This window comes from Myxine glutinosa, chromosome 6 (assembly GCF_964187855.1).
Source record: "Myxine glutinosa chromosome 6, kmMyxGlut1.1, whole genome shotgun sequence".
Lineage (NCBI taxonomy): Eukaryota > Metazoa > Chordata > Myxini > Myxiniformes > Myxinidae > Myxine > Myxine glutinosa.
The window spans coordinates 89219097-89236533 of NC_136266.1; the positions used below are offsets into that span (position 1 = coordinate 89219097).

At 44.0% G+C, this 17437-nt stretch overlaps 1 long non-coding RNA gene across 1 annotated transcript in view; it reads left to right on the forward strand.

Annotated features, from left to right (window-relative positions):
* The first annotated feature begins 8146 nt into the window (after positions 1–8146).
* The window catches only part of LOC137417347 (uncharacterized), a 63771-nt gene continuing 54480 nt past the window's right edge, over positions 8147–17437 (forward strand). The window contains exon 1 of the long non-coding RNA XR_013623719.1: positions 8147–8248. This is a non-coding gene — a long non-coding RNA (uncharacterized LOC137417347). The remainder of the gene's footprint in view (positions 8249–17437) is intronic.

Sequence of the window (17437 nt, forward strand, 5' to 3'; positions counted from 1 at the left end):
TGCCGCCAGCTGCCTCCCACCTCATAACTCTGCTTCTGCAACCGCGCCGATAACTGCCTGTTCTTGTCGTTCTGCACGACTTCAACCTTCACCCCGCGTGGGGATTTGTGCACGGACTTTGGGAATGTTACATTCCACTCACGTTTGGCGTATCGTGAGTTTATTGCTTTGAGAGAATTGGGGAATGATGGTACCATCATATGTATTGGTCATTTGATGCAAGTGATATTTTCATTGTACTTTCTTTAAGAGTGTTATTATTGTGTATGTGAGAGTTCTTAATACAATTACTTGTTTTGTTCTACAATTGCATTGGTGTGGTTTTACCATGGTTTATTAGAACACTCAAAATAACAAATCTTTCTGCAGCGTTCCCTCTCGAGACTCTGAGGGGCACCGTAACCGGAGTTTGGAGAGGTAACGCGTAAAAGTAGGAATTCATCAAACTTGGTAGTTAAGATCACCAAATGGCAAGAAGATGCAAGATCACTCTAGTCCAGTGGATAGGTGCAATATAGAGATGAATCGTGCACTTTTTGATAAAAGCATCAAACTTGGTACACATATTCAGTAAGGCCATAAGAAACAAAATTAGATATAGTGCCATCCAAGTTTTGGCCTGTGATTGCTATGGCGGCCATATTTCAAAATGGCCACCACAGGACACTAAAATACCACATAACTCAGCAACCATGAGGCCTAGGATCTTAATTCTGGTGTCTATATATAGGTTTTGGGGGTCATAGAAATCAAAGAAGGCAATGTCGAGGTATGTGTGGTCACTTACGGTACCACCTTTTAAACGTAAGTACCATTTTACTGTTTATGAAGACACATTCATGGTCTTTTAGCACGAATGTATTGATTAATTACCAAATGGAAATATATGGAATCATAATACACAAAAGACCACTGTACTGACAGACTACATATTTCATAATATGCTTACTAGTATAATACTAGTATTATCTTTGCTTTTCTAATAAGTGGGGTAAATTCAACAATTTTCATCTCACACTAGACGAGCAGTATACCAGGCCAGTCACATTTGGAGTCAGGTGCTTGAAGCAAAGGCTACGCCTCCACAACCGGACGGATGGGGATGGACTCGTAGTAGTGATGGAAACTGGGACGTTCTTTGGAGCAGTCTTCCTGAAGCCAGCAGAGTTTGCAGAAAACTTATTCGATGCGGTTGTACCAAAGGCTGTCGAACAAACTGCAAATGCACAAAAGCAGCTCTGCCGTGTACAGCTTTGTGCGAATGTGGGGGTCCTTGCCATGATTAGTTCATGTGATATCTGGCATTTCACATTTGATGGTAAGCCTAACTGACTCATGGCACATTGGTATCTACAATAATACGTAACTCGGCTTTGTATTCGTTTTGACTGTTATTTTTTTTATAGCACGATAAGTTTCATTTACGGGACAGGTATCTTATATTTCATCAATACAAAATAAAGCAATACAAATACTGCCAAATGTTGTGTGTCTGTAAACTGGAAAAGGGCACTTATGTTCCAAAAGTGGTACAAGACGTGATCACACATACTCATTATTGCCTTCTTTTAATTCTATGACCCCAAAAACCTATAGGCACCAGAATTAAGATCCTAGGCCTCTTGGTTGTTCAGTTATATGGTATTTTGGTATTTTACAGCCGTCATAGGCCAAAACTGGGATGGCACTATATCTATTTTTTCTTGTAATGGCCTACTGATGATATGTACCAAGTTTGATGCTTTTATCAAAAAGTGCACGATTCTTCCCCCTATCCACTCTACTACTTGCCTGTAGTAATGTCTGGGTACTGGGTACGTAGGTATGGGTATGTGTCTGGGTATGTAATGTCATTATTCTGTCTGACAAATGGTAGATTTGGTCATTAGCAAGAAGCCTATTGTTTTTGGGGGTCAAAAGGTAAATAGGTCAACATCGGCCAAAGGTCACCAACTTTGTCAAATTTCCTCAAATTTTCCTCAATAAAATCCTCAATTTTCATCCGATTGACTTGGATTTTTAAGAGGATTTGCATATATGCTCAATGAATTCAACACCCAACTATTTTTGAGGTCAACATAGGCCAAAAGGTCAACATAGGCCAAATTTCTGAAATCCTAAATTTTTATCCCATTAACTTGAAATTAGAAGAGGACTTGCATATCTGGTCACTGAAGTCAATCACCAAGTAGTTTTGAGGTCAACTTTGGCCAAAAGGTCAACATAGGCGAAATATCTAAAATCCTCAATTTTTATCCGATTAACTTGAAATTTGAAGAGGACTTGCATATTTGGTCACTGAATTCAACCACCAAGTATTTTTGAGGTCAACCTAGGCCAAAAGGACAACATAGGCCATGTTTCTAAAATACTCAATTTTCATCCACTTAACTTAAAATTGGAAGAGGATTTGCATATCTGGTCACTGAATTCAATCACCAAGTATTTTTGAGGTCAACATAGGCCAAAAGGTCAACATAGGCCTAAAGGTCAACATAGGCCAAATTTCTGAAATCCTCAATTTTTATCTGATTAACTTGAAATTTTAAGAGGATTTGCATACCATGTCACTGAATTCAACCACCAATTATTTTAGAGGTCATCATCGGCCAGCAACTTCTTTTAGGGATTTTGAAATTATCGTGCTATGCACGACATATTTCTTGTTTGTTTTTTTGTCTGTGAATAAGATATCTCAAAAGGTTGTGGACGGATTCGGATGAAATTTGGTGGACAGGTTTGGTGTGTGACAAGACCGAATCGATTAGATTTTGGTGAATATCTGAATATTGATTCGGATGTGAGAATTATTTAATTTTTGAAGTGATTCTTCACCATTGAGGGATCGGGCGAAAGCGATATATTTTAAACATATTATAAAAAGTTGTGGACGAGTTATGAATACACTTGGTGGACGAGTTGGTTCGGTGACGAGAACAAGCCGATTTGATTTTGCTTCAGGTCTGAATCCACATCCGGCCTATCAGTGGGATACAAAACATAAACCGTTCAGCCTGGCGTAGGTTTGCGCTCTACCAAGTGCCCTGCTTGTTGCCTTTGAGATGTCTAATGTGCCTTTGATCCCAAATATAACTTCAAAAAAAAATCATGATTGTGCCTTGAAGCATTACTTTGCATCATTGAGCAAGCTCTTCTTTGGAAGAATCTTAAGCTTGCTTTTCCATCTACTCACATTTACTAATGGACATTCAAGCTCCTACAGCATCTTCCACAAAAAAGCAACTTATTGTATACCAGTACCCAGTGGTCAGATTATAAAATGCTGCCTCAGTTGAGTTATGATTCTGCACCAAGACATCGAGTCATCTGATCACAGTCAAATCTCAACTATGGAATAGGTATCGAGTTGTATGCGCAGCTTTTGGTCACCAAGACAATCGTAATACATCTGATAATAATTATTTTTACAATAACTTCCACCGTTCCCATCAGCTAGCTAGTCACGCTTTCTGCTTGCATTGACTGAGAGGATTTGTAGCACAGCACGTTTCTTAGTGGAACGTAAATTAAACTCCTGAAAAATGTCAGACTGCCGGATGCCTGCCAGTCGGCAGGCCAATGTGAAAGGACAATTTTAAATCACATCGGAATGTAAGGCTTTGTCAGACGAGAGCCGGTTGAATCACATGGCCTTGTGCAATTGAAGAACTCTCCTGATCAAGCCAACTCTTCCAGAGAGAGGACGGTGCCATCAGAGACCTCTTTGTGTATATAAAGATGAGAGAGTAAGCATAAAGGGAGTCACCTGCCTGGAGTCTACCTTTTAGATAAAGCAACTGGTTGAAAACAGGTGTGCCACGTAAAACGTGATAGTCTTTGCAGGAAATGTGATGACACCTACTGGTTGTTCTCCAACAGCTCGAAAACAATTACAAAAAATTCTGATTCAGTTCGGGAATGCTCAACGGCGCTGGGTATGTTTATTACAAGAAATCCCATCATGCTTATAATCTATATATATATAAAAGAAAGTTTTTGTTTGTTTGTTTGTTTGTCTGCACGCGCTAATCTCCTGAACGGTGAAAGATAGGAGGAAACCTCTGAAACAAAAAATGTCGGGACTGGCCCCGGGAAGGTTATAGGCGAGGTGGTGAGGCCAGTCGAGGCCGCGTCGGCCGGGCTGGGCCCATTTCGCAATAAATCTTCTTCTTCTTCTTTAAGAATTCTGTTGAAGTACAACTTATGCACTTAATAGGAATATCTGACTGATTGCAACACATGCTTTCAAAATTAGTCCATGGGGACAATCAGACATATTAGTCCATGGGGCAGACAGAAAATCGGTACCAAATTTGGGGCAAAACTTAAGTGGTATTAAAATGTTTGTGGGGTCAGTATGAACAAACTAATATATGATAACCTTTCCACCGGAGTAGCTTAGTCCATTTATTTTCCATCTTAACATTTTGGCCAATTGGCGCTTTTTTGTAATTAAGCAAAGTCATATATCATGAAAATATTCCATTAAAAGCCATCCATAATAAGTTAATAATATTTCCAGCTAACAGAATATTTCCAAGAGTCACTCAGTCCCAAGGACAATGGATGGACCATAGATGATGATGGCAAACTGGCCATCGTGTGGATGCATGGATCACCAGCACCAGAAGCTGTATTGCACTTCTTATCCTGTCAATGTGTGAAGTCTTGCAAATACCCTGAGTGCCCATGTCTCAGCAATGGTTTGAAGTGCACAAACATGTGCAAACTAAAAACCTGTGGAAACCAACCAATTGAGGAAGAACTGGTTGCAGAACTAACAGATATCGATGTCGATGATGGTGATGATGAGTGATGCAATGGAGATTGAATCTATGATTTCATTCTGCAAATAAGAGACAGTTATAAATATCACAGCACCTATGCTTCTATTTCATGATGCCTTGCAGTAGAAACAATGACATGGAAGTTGGCATATCCTGGGAGTAGAATTTCACCAATGCAATCCACTACCATGTACATGTACCCTAATTTTGTGTGTGTTTTGAAGGCAAAGAGTAAAAATGTGGAAATGTCTGATGTTGTTCTTGAATTTCATGCAATGTAAATGTATTCTACAACAGACTAACACATTTGAGACAGAAATATCATACTTTTGGGGGAGGTAGCAAAGCTGTAAAAGTTTATACCCGGTGAAAGTGCATTTTTGGTTCTGCCAGAGGGTGTGCCCATTCAAGAGATGATAATTACTAATAAGCTACCTCTCTGGCAAGGTTATCATATCAAAATATAATCTAGGGATGTTGAACTATTACAAAATGGCAACTAGAATTTGCCCACCCAGATGGTACCGATACGTGAAATTTTGGGTCTGGGCCCATGGACTAATGTACAGAAGATTAAATTCATTCAAAAAGAACCCGGGCAACGCCGGGTGCATTCAGCTATTATTATATAATTCTTGCAGTAAAAACTAGAACGGTGCTCAGTGGAGAGCAGACCTCCGCCAGGTGAACGGTTTACGTTTTGTTTCCCAGAGTGGACCAGAAAATCACAACACAGAATCACATTTAATCAAATGATCCTTGCACAACTTTTTGAGATATCCTGCTATGTATCGTTTTTGTCCCCATCACCCAATGGTGAAGAATCACTGAAAAATTATACGAGCCAGATCCGGATCCAGAGCTTCACCAAAATTGAATCGATTCTTCTTCGTCACACACACAACCTGTCCACCAAGTTTCGTCCAAATCCATTCACAACTTTTTGAGATATCCTGCTATATATCGTTTTGGCCCTATCTCCCAATGGTGAAGAATCACTTAATAATTAAATAATTCTCATGTCCAAATCCATATTCAGATCTTCACCAAAATCGAACGGATTAGTCCTTGTCACACACCCAACCGGTCCACCAAGTTTCGTCCACAACTTTTTGAGATATCCTGCTATATATAGTTTTTGGCCCAATCTCCCAATGGTAATGAATCGCTTAAAAATTATACTACCGGATCCGGATCACAAAATCTAATCACTTCGTCCTCCTCACATACGTTACCTGTTCGCCAAATTGCGTCCGAATCTGCCCACAACGTTTTGAGATATCTTGTTCACAAACAGACAAACAGACAGAGAGGGGTGAAAACATAACCTCCGTCCACCTTTGGTGGCGGAGGTAATGATTGCAGGTGGTACACTGGTACAGTCACATTATTATCCATTTTGAAGAGGTGTAAAGAGCTTGATGATGACACTGCACCACCCAATAGATGGCAATAATACTCGAACTAAATTCCATTGGGAAGTAAAATGAGGCCTGGTCAGCTCACATGCAGGCCTTTTGAAATAATTTGTATAGGATATAACTATTACTAAATCAGTGATACTATATCTACCAACTCAAGGCCATGAATTGTCCAGTGGTGTAGGCCAGATCTCTCCGTTCCCTTTGGGTAGCGCTTGCATGCGTTGTCACAGATGAACGATGCGCTTCAGGGAAATGAAATTGCCCCAGAATGTAATAACGGGTCACTGTCGTGCAGACATTCAAGGGTTCCAGCAACGTGGCAATTAAGACCGATGATGAGTGACCCCATATTGGAAACTACACGCCATGCAGCTGTCTCCCACAAAGCTGAGCATGGCCTGCATCGTATCTGTTTACTCCCAAGTCAGCCTCTGGTACAATCACTAACCTCATTACAAGTCCCAAATGGAATTATCCCTGAGGTTCCTCGCTCCCCGCGAGACTCCGAGATGTTTTCTCGTGCCGCTGTCCAAAGCAATTGAGCCCAGCACTGTAGACCGAAGCAGGACGTCTGCCACAATAGTCCTGTCAGGATCACCTTCCTTGATGGGAGGGCATTTATTTATTTATTTATTTATTCTTGGTTTGTTTGTTAATTTATTTATTTACTTATTTTGCCAAGATTTGCCCAACACAATAATATATTCTGAATAAATAAATAATTATATTCTTCTTGTTGAGTCAGGGTTTCAACCTTTTAGGGAATAGGATTTGGTTGCAAACTGCCGTCCTGATGATTTGCAGGCAGGATGTGACAGACCAGAGGCATTTTCGAGGGTTGTGAAGCAGATTTCTCTCCTCTTACTTACTAGTGAATCATGGTACCAGTAAATGTCTTCATTTATTTGGGGGCGTTTGACTAAAGGTAGACCTTCGTAGCCAAAAACTTGAACCAATTCTAATTTCCACCTGTATTTCCAGGTAGGGTTAATCAGCCAAGGTTTCAGCCAAGTTGCTTGCTAATTACGCCACATGAGAAAAATATTAATTTAGAACAAGACCCACTGAGCCTTATGATCACATGGTAAACTTGAAAGTTTACTTTATGCTGCTGGCTAATCCCAAGAGGTCCAGTCCTTACTTGGCAAGCCTGTAATAAACCTGGGATGCTATATTGGTCTCGAATTGGACATGACATGCCAGAGGAAAGTACATCACGGTGGTGGAAATTTGAGTCTGAAAAGGAAAATTCTCCCACCCACCCCCTTACCCTTCCCTGCCCCCACACTCAGTGATGGAGGTCATGACCTTAGCAAGTCTCTCCATATAAGACCTTCCGACAAGGTCAAGTGATGTTGCGGAGTTCCATAAAATTAGTTCCTGATAAGAATTGTGGCAATTTCAATGTTGTGCACATGCCACTAGAGAATGCATGTGTGTGAGACTGGGGAGTCACCACCACCAGATCATCACTGAGCATCTTGGGCTGAAAAATGCAAAATCACCTGTTAATATTTTATGTCCCACCGACAAGCTTCTCCTGTGTTATGAAAAAATCGCACGTCTCCTTGCAACAGGTGCAAGCTCAGCAAATTACCTCTGCACTGGGAAACATCAGGTTTTCTGGACAACTCCAACAGCTGCCCAATCTCTAGGAACAGACGATTGGTTGATTCAAGAGTGTCTGTCTTGTCCTTGTCATCGGTCGGACATCATTGCAAGGAGAAAGAGCACTGCCACAATTATAAAGAAGGTTATCACCACCCCGCCAACACCACCCAGCATCCCCATCCGGTTTTCATTGTTTCTTGGGTTTTTTTCAATTCCGTCAAGCTGATATCTCACAGGCAGCGAGTGTGGGTTAGTTGTCATAGCCTGGGCCAATTTTCCACTCTATAATAAGCAGCTGAATAAACAACGCATGCGCTCTCAGCCACTAGCGGTAAGGCCAATGGGCAGACCGCATGGCGATAAAGTCTACCCAGACGTACATCTGCTTCCTTGCCGGTGATCTGTCCAATGGCAAGAGAAAATAAGGCAAGAAATGCAGCATGACGTCAGCCGATTTTTGTGGGGACAAGGTTTTCGAAAATGGGTTTCATTGTACTTACTTTGAACAGAAGTGAAATAAGAGGTGGATCTCCAGGCAAGGGTGCCATTTTTCATTATCTTTTATGTTGTCCTTTTTACAAGGTAGGAAGTGCATTTTATCCTTGGATTAGCCCCGAACCAAATTCATTTGAAATCTTTGCTGAAATGTTTTAGCGATCCACCATCAAATGGGGGCTGATGGTTTGTTAAAAACCAAAAAGAGCTCCAACGCTGCATGTTACTCAACTTTACACACGAGCCATACAAGAGAATTTCTAATTTATTGCAAATTTCTTCCTGCCTCATATCTCATCCAGACTTAACCCACCAGCCCTCAAGCCCCACCATGTCGCACTCGCTCAGACATAAATCAACACCTTGTTGGCCTCCCCAAATCTTGCCGAACCGCTGCACTCCACTCTTTTTTCCCCACCGCTCTCTCACCCTCTTCTTACAACTCTGAAATTGTCTCCCTGAGCATGTCCAGTCGTTCTCTTCTGTATTCCCTTACGATAGTGGACCATCGCTATCTCATGACACCCCAAATTACAATTCCTGGTTCTTTCCTCTTTGACTTTCCTCTCCAGCTCAGCTGCACTCCTCAGACATTTACCATTTGTCAGTTTTTCCTGTCTGCTTACATGTCATTTGTCTACCCTCTGATCTTTTGTCAGAGTGAAATGTCCCAGCTTTTTGTCTGTTTGTTCCAGTTCCCTTCTGCTGCATTGTTGATGAATTGGCCTCTCAACTCCGCTGTCATCCTCAATAGCCTTGATATCTCTTAATAAATCGTACTATGCTAAATAAGGCAATTCTCTGTATGTGTAACGTACATCTGAAAATCATTTGAAAAAATTGGGCTGGCCCGATGTCCACCAAATTTTGCGCACGTGTTGCTAAACATGATATAAACAGCGAGAAAATATACAAAATAATTGACGGTTTTGAGCGACCTTGACCTTTTCACCTCAAAAGCAATAGGCAGCGACCTTGACCTTTTGACCTCAAAAGTAATAGGCTTCAGTAACCCAATATGTAAACCCTACTCAAATTTCAAGTCTATCAGGTGAAAATGTACAATTTTATCCAACCTCAACCTTTGACCTTCTCATTTAAAAAAAAAAAAATCCTCTTCTAGCTTTTGTTTGGTGAACCAATTCAATGACCCAATATACAAATTCTTAATAAAATTTCAAGTCAATCGGATGAAAATTTACAATTTTATGCAACCTTGACCTTTTGATCTAAAAAATAAATAAATCGGCGCCCAGCCAATTCCGTGACTAAATATGGAAATTCTAAAAATTTCAGGTCAATTTGATGAAAATTGAAGATTTTATGTCATGCTGACCTTTGACCTTTTGGCAAAGTTATTAATTTGTCTTCTCCATATTCTCATAATAAAGATATGTTGAAAATTTTATGACAAAACTCAAATGGTAAATTAAAATTTCAGGTCAATTAGATGAAAATTGATGATTTTAGGTGATGCTGACTTTTGACCTTGTGAAAAAAATTATTAATTTGACTTCTCCATATTCTCATAATAATCCTTTTTTGAAAATTTGATGACAAAGCTAAAGTGGTAAAAAGAGTTATGATCCAGACAGGCACACAGACACAGAAGTGATGGCAAAACCCCCATTTCCTGCTGAGCGGGGGATGACGGGCTAATAAACTGAAACGTTCATCCCAACAATGAGGAACAACAGGGTCAGTAATATGTCAACATAAAATAAACCTGGTGTGCATCAACATATAATCACATCCACTATTTACTAATTGCCAATTCACTGGGTCCCTTCATCAATACATTTAAACAGATTTAGGGGAAGATTCTGCATGATGATGCAAGGATGCAAGGATGCAAGGGTAAGAAGATTCTGCATGATGATGCAAGGATGCAAGGGTAAGAAGATTCTGCATGATGATGCAAGGGTAAGAAGATTCTGCACGATGATGCAAGGATGCAAGGGTAAGAAGATTCTGCATGATGATGCAAGGGTAAGAAGATTCTGCAAAGGAGGATTGTCGTCGTGGAATGAAGAAGGAAAGGTAAACCGTGTTTGAGGAGGAGTTGAGAATGAAAAGAGGAGGTGTGGATTTAAATGGGATGTTAAAATTTATAAACTTCCACCAGCAGGATGTTCTAGAATAGTGCTCTCTCTCTCTCTGCATTTGGTGATGATGACCTGTGAGTTAATTTATGGTCATGAGGATATATTGATATAATATCACATTGACTGAGCGATACTGAGATAGTGTTGCTGCGGAACAAATCTTTCCTAATATCAGGGGAGAAAAAGTACCAAAAACCCTTTATCATGATTAATCGGTGAGTATGAATTGTACACATTCCCTGTGCGGATATCCCGATGTCCACATCTGAATGATTTTTTTTGTGTTAATCAGACTTCTGCCTCACCGATACAGATTTAACTAGATCACAATTTTTTGGGTTTTCCATTGCCTTCCCAGTGTTGTTTGTCCATGCTCTATCCTTTTAAATGCTAAGCGTCAAGCAAGGAAGCAGCACGTACAATTTTTTTAAGCCTTTAATATGAACCACCAACCTCCCAGACTCAGAGCTGACGCTCTCACCGTTACGCCACCGAGTCTGGAAAACACAGATTACAGGAACATATTTGCCATTCAACTGAGTTAAAGTCAATTTGTACTTAGAGATTAAGATATTGTTACAGATCCGCCGCCTCCTGTAGGAATTCTCGGATTCCATCCCCGTCCGACGAACCACTGACGGGTTGCTAATAATTCCGCAGTGTGACGGGTTGCTAAGCAACCACAGATGCCATTTGAGACACTTAATTTTGGTATTGTCCAGCGTCCAATCCCGCCTTACCTTCCTGGTAAATTAATAACCCCAGATAAGGACTGTGCTTCCTGACGTGCCACCATGATCAAATACGGCTGAGCGTTACACAAATGGTAGGTTTGATCAAATCAAATTGAAGGTGGACACAACGGCTAATGGATATCCATGTCGGAACAGTGGGGCCAAACTCCCTGTTCTACACACTATACTTAGCCAATGGAGTTGACAACTGGAGAGTTTGGAAAAGTGTTTGAGTTGAGATTTAACAAAAAGGCACGTATGTACAAGGCAGTGCCACAAAAGAGATTCTTACCCCTAGCATAGACGCCCACTCTTAATCAGTCACTTGTTACAAAATCCAAACGGGCGCCACAGTCATACCAGGAAATGAGGAAAGAAAGAAGTGCAGAGAGAGACAAGAATACTAGGCATGTTGAACATAAGTACAACTTGCATAAGTACATATTGTACATTGTACATAAGTACTCTTGCTCATCGTACATAAGCTGGTGAGCTCACATGGGTCCAAAGAAAATGGAGGCTGGGGGTAAGAAGAAGGGGGTGTCATACAATGTGTCCTGAGAGGTGCAGAGGGTGGATGCATTTGGCGTTGGAGGGAAATGCCGTTAGGTGCAACAGTCAGAAAGCTCTGAAAAGAGCTTATCGTATATTTCCCCATCCAAAACCTTGATCTTTTCTACCCCCACTAATTCACCCCAGATACACCTTGTTTGAAATTCCAACTTCTTTCCTGGAAGTCCTGGCAGTGTCCATATGTTTTATACCTCTCCCACCCCCCCCCCCCTTCCCATGCCTCCACCCCGCAAAGCCCTCTCCCTCCCACAGATCTCTCGATGTACCTGCTCTCAGAAGTTGTGTTTGTGTTCCTCCCCCTCTCGCCCCATCTTGTCTACCGCTCCCCATGTTATATGTTTTATGTGTCGGTTTGTCTTTCTGTGTGATTAATGTTAGCTCTTTCACGAGCCTCGATCTTGTATACAAAAAGAAAAGAAAAAAAAGAGCAGTTGGCACTTGGGTTGACGCTAGTGCATCCAAAGGGAATGAATGAAGTGGAGTAGCGACAGTAAGAGAAATATTGTGTGAATCAGTGTGTTTGGATGACGCGCCTAGGAATTCTCCACTGGGCTGGTTGTCTGACTGGTATGGGACCTCACTCACTTCCTGCTTGTCCGCCAGCTCTCCACTTATGCTGCTGATACCAACCACCAGCTCGCTCCCACATATTCCCAGACATATCTCTCTGTTCTGAGCTCCGCCTGAACTTTTATAACCACAATTTGCCCTTCACTGTGGCCAGATGCTGTATGATCCTCCTGCTTGCCCATTGGGCCACTCCATCTCCCGGTGATGCGCATTGGCTCCTCGAAACCTGGCAGGATGGTGGGGCGAGACGTTGCCTCATGCCGGCCTGTGGGGAGTCCACTCAGTCATTCCCCCCCCACCCCCCGGTCATGCCTGCTCAGGTTTTGATGTGGTTTTGATTTGATGTGGAGTGGTTTTATTTGTGTGGTTGTGTGGTGCAAAGCATGTTTTAAAGTGTGTGCGTGGATGTGCTGTATAGGTGTAGGGAGAGATCGAGAGAGAGATAGATAGAGAGGGATAGATAGACAAGAAAAGAGTCACTCTGAGGTTAGATTCTCCTGCAAACAACGGATATTCCATTCCCACTGACACGGGGGAGTGGGGAGCCAATTTGTAGTTCCACAATATACTACGGAAATAACTACAGTTGGGTTTCTTTATGTATGTGTCTTCCTATTTACTTCCACGGGATCTCCGAAAACCATCACAATATATTCACCAGTATTAGATACTAAGTAAGGAATGGTGTGATTTTTTATTATTAAAAAATCTCGTGATCTAAGATAATTATGAAATTATGTTGATTATAAATGCGACTAGTATAAAGCCCATCAAAAATGATGGGTTGGAACAGTTTTTGAAGGTACAGCCACGTGAGCATGCCAAAGTCTGAAGTCTGGGCCTAGTGTCAGGTGTGCTTATATTGTGGTGGACACATTGTCAGTGGGCAATAATTCCGCGCACCAGTGGGTGGCGCGAGCGTCCGGGCATGGAAGCGCAGCTCGGGCCACGCCCGGAGCGAAGGCGTCACGAGGCGCAGGGTGGAACTGAGATACATGCCCCGCCTTTCGGCCGACCGGCCACGCCCGGGGGCAAGGCGTGGCCTCGGGACAAATATGCGGGCTTGAGAGTCGAGCCCGCCCAGTGCTTACGTGTGAGCTGTTAATAAAGGGTTTCAGTTTGTACAAAGCGTTGTGGCCTACCTTCTTGGCAAACGAATTGTGTCTGCACAGCACCACACTGGTGACCCCGACTGGTTCAGCCGTAGCTGACCCCTGAACGCGCCATGGCTACCAACGCTGTCGCCGTCAAACTCCCGGAGTTCTGGGAAGCACAAGCCGACGTTTGGTTTGTGCAGGCCGAAGCTCAATTCCAGCTCCGGGGCATCACAGCGGACGACACCATGTACTACCACGAGGTCGCCTCCCTCGGGCCCGGCACTGCCGCCCGCGTCATGTCCAACCTTCGGCGTCCACCAGGTACCCACAAGTATGCGGTGCTCAAACGTTTTCTCCTCGCCACGTTCGGGCTCACGGAGGCCGAACGCGCCGACCGCCTCCTGGACCTTCCCGCCCTCGGCGACACACGACCGTCCGTTCGGATGGATTTTATGTTGTCCCTTCTTGAAGACCAGCGCCCGGATTTCCTTTTCCACATGCTTTTCCTCCGCCAGCTACCTGCGCAGGTGCGGCTCGCGCTGGCCGGTTCGAACTTAACGGAACCCCGCGCCCTGGCCGGAGAGGCGGACAAATTTTTCGCGGCCTGCGACACGCGGTCGGTGTACGGTGCTGCCGTAGTGGATCCCGGTGCGGGGGCTACAGCGCCCCCTGATTCCCTCGTGGCCGCTGCTATGCCCCGCCCACCACCGCCGCCACCGCCACCACCACCGCCGGCATGGCCGCCGCGGCAGCCACCACTGCAAACCTGGTGCTACTATCATGCCAGGTTCGGCCGCAAGGCTAGAGCGTTCTGCCCGCCGTGTTCTTTCGACGGGTCGGGAAACGACAGGGCCACGCTCACTTGCGGCCATGAGCGTCGGCCATTCCGGCAGCCTCCTGTTCATCACAGACACCTCGTCTGGTCGCCGTTTTCTGTGTGACATGGGAGCGCAGGTAAGCGTCCTCCCTGCCTCCGCGTCCGACAAGCAAGCCGCGGGCCGGGGCCATGCCTTGCTCGCTGCCAACGGAACTCCCATCCGCACATTCGGGAAGCGTTGCCTCTCGCTGCGTTTTGGAGGGCAGCGATTCAAATGGTCTTTCGTCACCGCCAGCGTGCCAATGGCCCTGCTCGGTGCAGACTTCCTTTGTGTGAATGGGCTGTTGGTGGACGTTAAGCGTCGACGCCTCGTCCAGGCCGAAACCTTCAGCTCGCTCGCTTGTTTGCTGAGCGGCTCACCAAGCGGCTTACCAAGCGGCTTGCTGAGCGGTTCCGTCCCGGCGAAGTTAGTCTGTACGCTTCCGGCAGCGAATGAGTTTACCCGCCTCCTCGCCAGTTTCCCGGTACTCACGCAGCCCACCTTTTCAGCGGTGGCCGTCAAACACGGGCTGGAGCACCGTATCCCCACCATCGGACCACCGGCCTACGCCTGGGCGCGCTGCCTCGACCCCACGAAGCTCGCCGTGGCGAAATCGGAGTTCGCCACGCTGGAGCGGCTGGGCATCGTACGGCGCTCCAACAGCGCATGGGCCTCTCCTCTGCACATTGTGCCCAAGCCCGGCGGCGGATGGTGGCCGTGCGGTGACTACCGCCGGCTCAACGACGCCACCACCCCCGACCGCTACCCGGTCCCGCATATTCAGGACTTTTCCGCCCGGTTGGCGAAAACGACCATTTTCTCCAAGGTGGACCTCATCCGGGGCTACCACCAGGTCCCCGTACAACCGGATGATGTACCGAAGACGGCCGTCATCACACCTTTCGGCCTCTTCGAGTTCTTGCGGATGCCTTTTCGGGTTGAAAAATGCGGCCCAGGCATTCCAGCGGCTCATGGACAGCGTCTTGCACGACTTGTCCTTCATCTACGTCGACCTGGACGACATCCTAGTCGCGAGCGCGTCGCGGGAGGAGCACCTGCTCCATCTCCGCACGCTCTTCGAATGCCTGGGCCTGCATGGCCTGATAATCAACCCCGTGAAGTGCCGTTTCGGCGTCACCACCATCGACTTCTTGGGGCACCGCATCACCAGGCACGAGGCCATCCCTTTACCGGCCAAGGTGGAGGCGGTCAGGAGTTTCCTGACCATAATGCCTCCAAAATGCCAAAACATAATGCCTCCAGGGACTTTGTCGGCGGAGGCATAAAAATACATTATGAAGCAACAGATGTAGGGTTGGCATGATAGTTTCGAGTTCGCACACTCACCTCTGAGTTGTCTAACCTGCGTTTGAATCCCGACCCAGCAATAACCTGTCACCCTGGTGTTCTGAATGCAAGGTGATATATCATTGTGTGTGCCATCCATGAGAACAATGATAAAAGCCCGAGGACCCATCGGCCAACACTTGTTGGTGGTGGACGTCAAAGATCCCACATTGTGTTTCGTGAAGAGCAGGTGAGTTAAAAAAAAATTAAAAATTAAATTAAAAATCCCCCAGAAAATTACAAATTCCTGTCCAAAACACCTTATCAATCAAGTTAGGTATCCTTTGTCGAAGTGGCGACGTGTCCCGGATTGGTTCTAGCCAAGGAACGTTTCTCGACTCGCTGTGATGTGTAACAGATCCTTGTAAAGACTACGGGCCTCGAACTAATTAAAATGTAACGTCGTTCATTTTTTCACTATTCTGCAGAATTAGCCACGTTTTCGTTTTGCTGACGCCTAAAATCATTCTGGGATTCAATTTGCAATTCACGAGGAAATATGGCGAAAAAGGGATAATTTTGATCATGATCAGACATTGTAAATATTCTGATTTTCCCAATTGACATTTCTCAACATCGTCCACATTCATTTAAACAAAAATACATAAATATGAAAACAAAAACTGTTTTTTTTAGTTGCTATATTCATATTGTGTAGAGTCACCTCGTGCTGTGAATCGTGTAAACAGTGTTATTCTAAATATATCCGATCCGATCCGATCGGTTCTCGCCCCCTGTGAAATGCCTCTCGACAGTTGCACAGACATTTAATCTTCTTCTTTTTTATTATTCCCTGGATATTGTCCTTGTAACGATTGTACAGAATGGTGATGTGTGTCCAGCTGGTTATACGCAAACGATTCATTTCTGAACCTTGAATCAGAAAGGAAACTTTCGATGCAGAGATTAAGTATTTCTCCAGAGTCCTTTCCTGTGTTTCTTGAGCCTGATGCAGCTTGGCAATGATGCTCACTCCTCTCTCCTCACTGCCATGTCCTATAAATCTTTACAAATAAAGCTACAACGAGCAACCTAATTCGTTTCGGATCTCTTTCTTATTAAACACCAAGAATATTTATATAGAAACAAAATGGCAGGTCATATATACCGCAGGGCTCATTTCATCAAAGTTTGTCAAATCAATTTCATATACTGCATATGTATATTGTGCTATATAAAATGAAATATAAAATGCTATATAAGTTTATGCTATATACAATTTATTATTACATTTATTATCTATCTATAATTCCATTAATCTCTGTGTGTTTGTATGTGTGTATGTGTGTATGTGTGTATGTTTGTCTGTGACCGCTGTTTCTCGACAACTACCGGTCCGATATACTTGAAACTTGCCAGGTATATTGCTGGGGACCCGAGGATGTGCCTTTTCAAGGTTTGAAATTAATCGGACAAGTAGTTACCGAGCTATGGCGATTTCTTTACCAAACACCGCAAGCCGTTCGCTTTGGACCAAACCATTTCATGTAAATAGAGGGGGGGGTTCTGTGGTCGTTGCGAATGGACCAAACCATTCATGTAAATAGAGGGGGGGGGGTTCTGTGGTCGTTACTGCCACGTGGTTTCAAAGTTTTTTTTTGTTGTTGTTGTTTGCACGCATGTTTTTTTGCACCCACGTACGGGCACGCCCTAGGATGTTTACACACACACACCCCTACACAAATTTTTTTTTTTTTTTTTTTTTGGCAAGGAACGGGCACCCACGTACGGGCACGTCCTAGCTTATATATAGTACGGGCATGCCCTAGTATAGATAAATGTAATAATATATGTCAGTTTTGTTATCGGTTTAACAGCTTTAATTTACCAAAGTGCT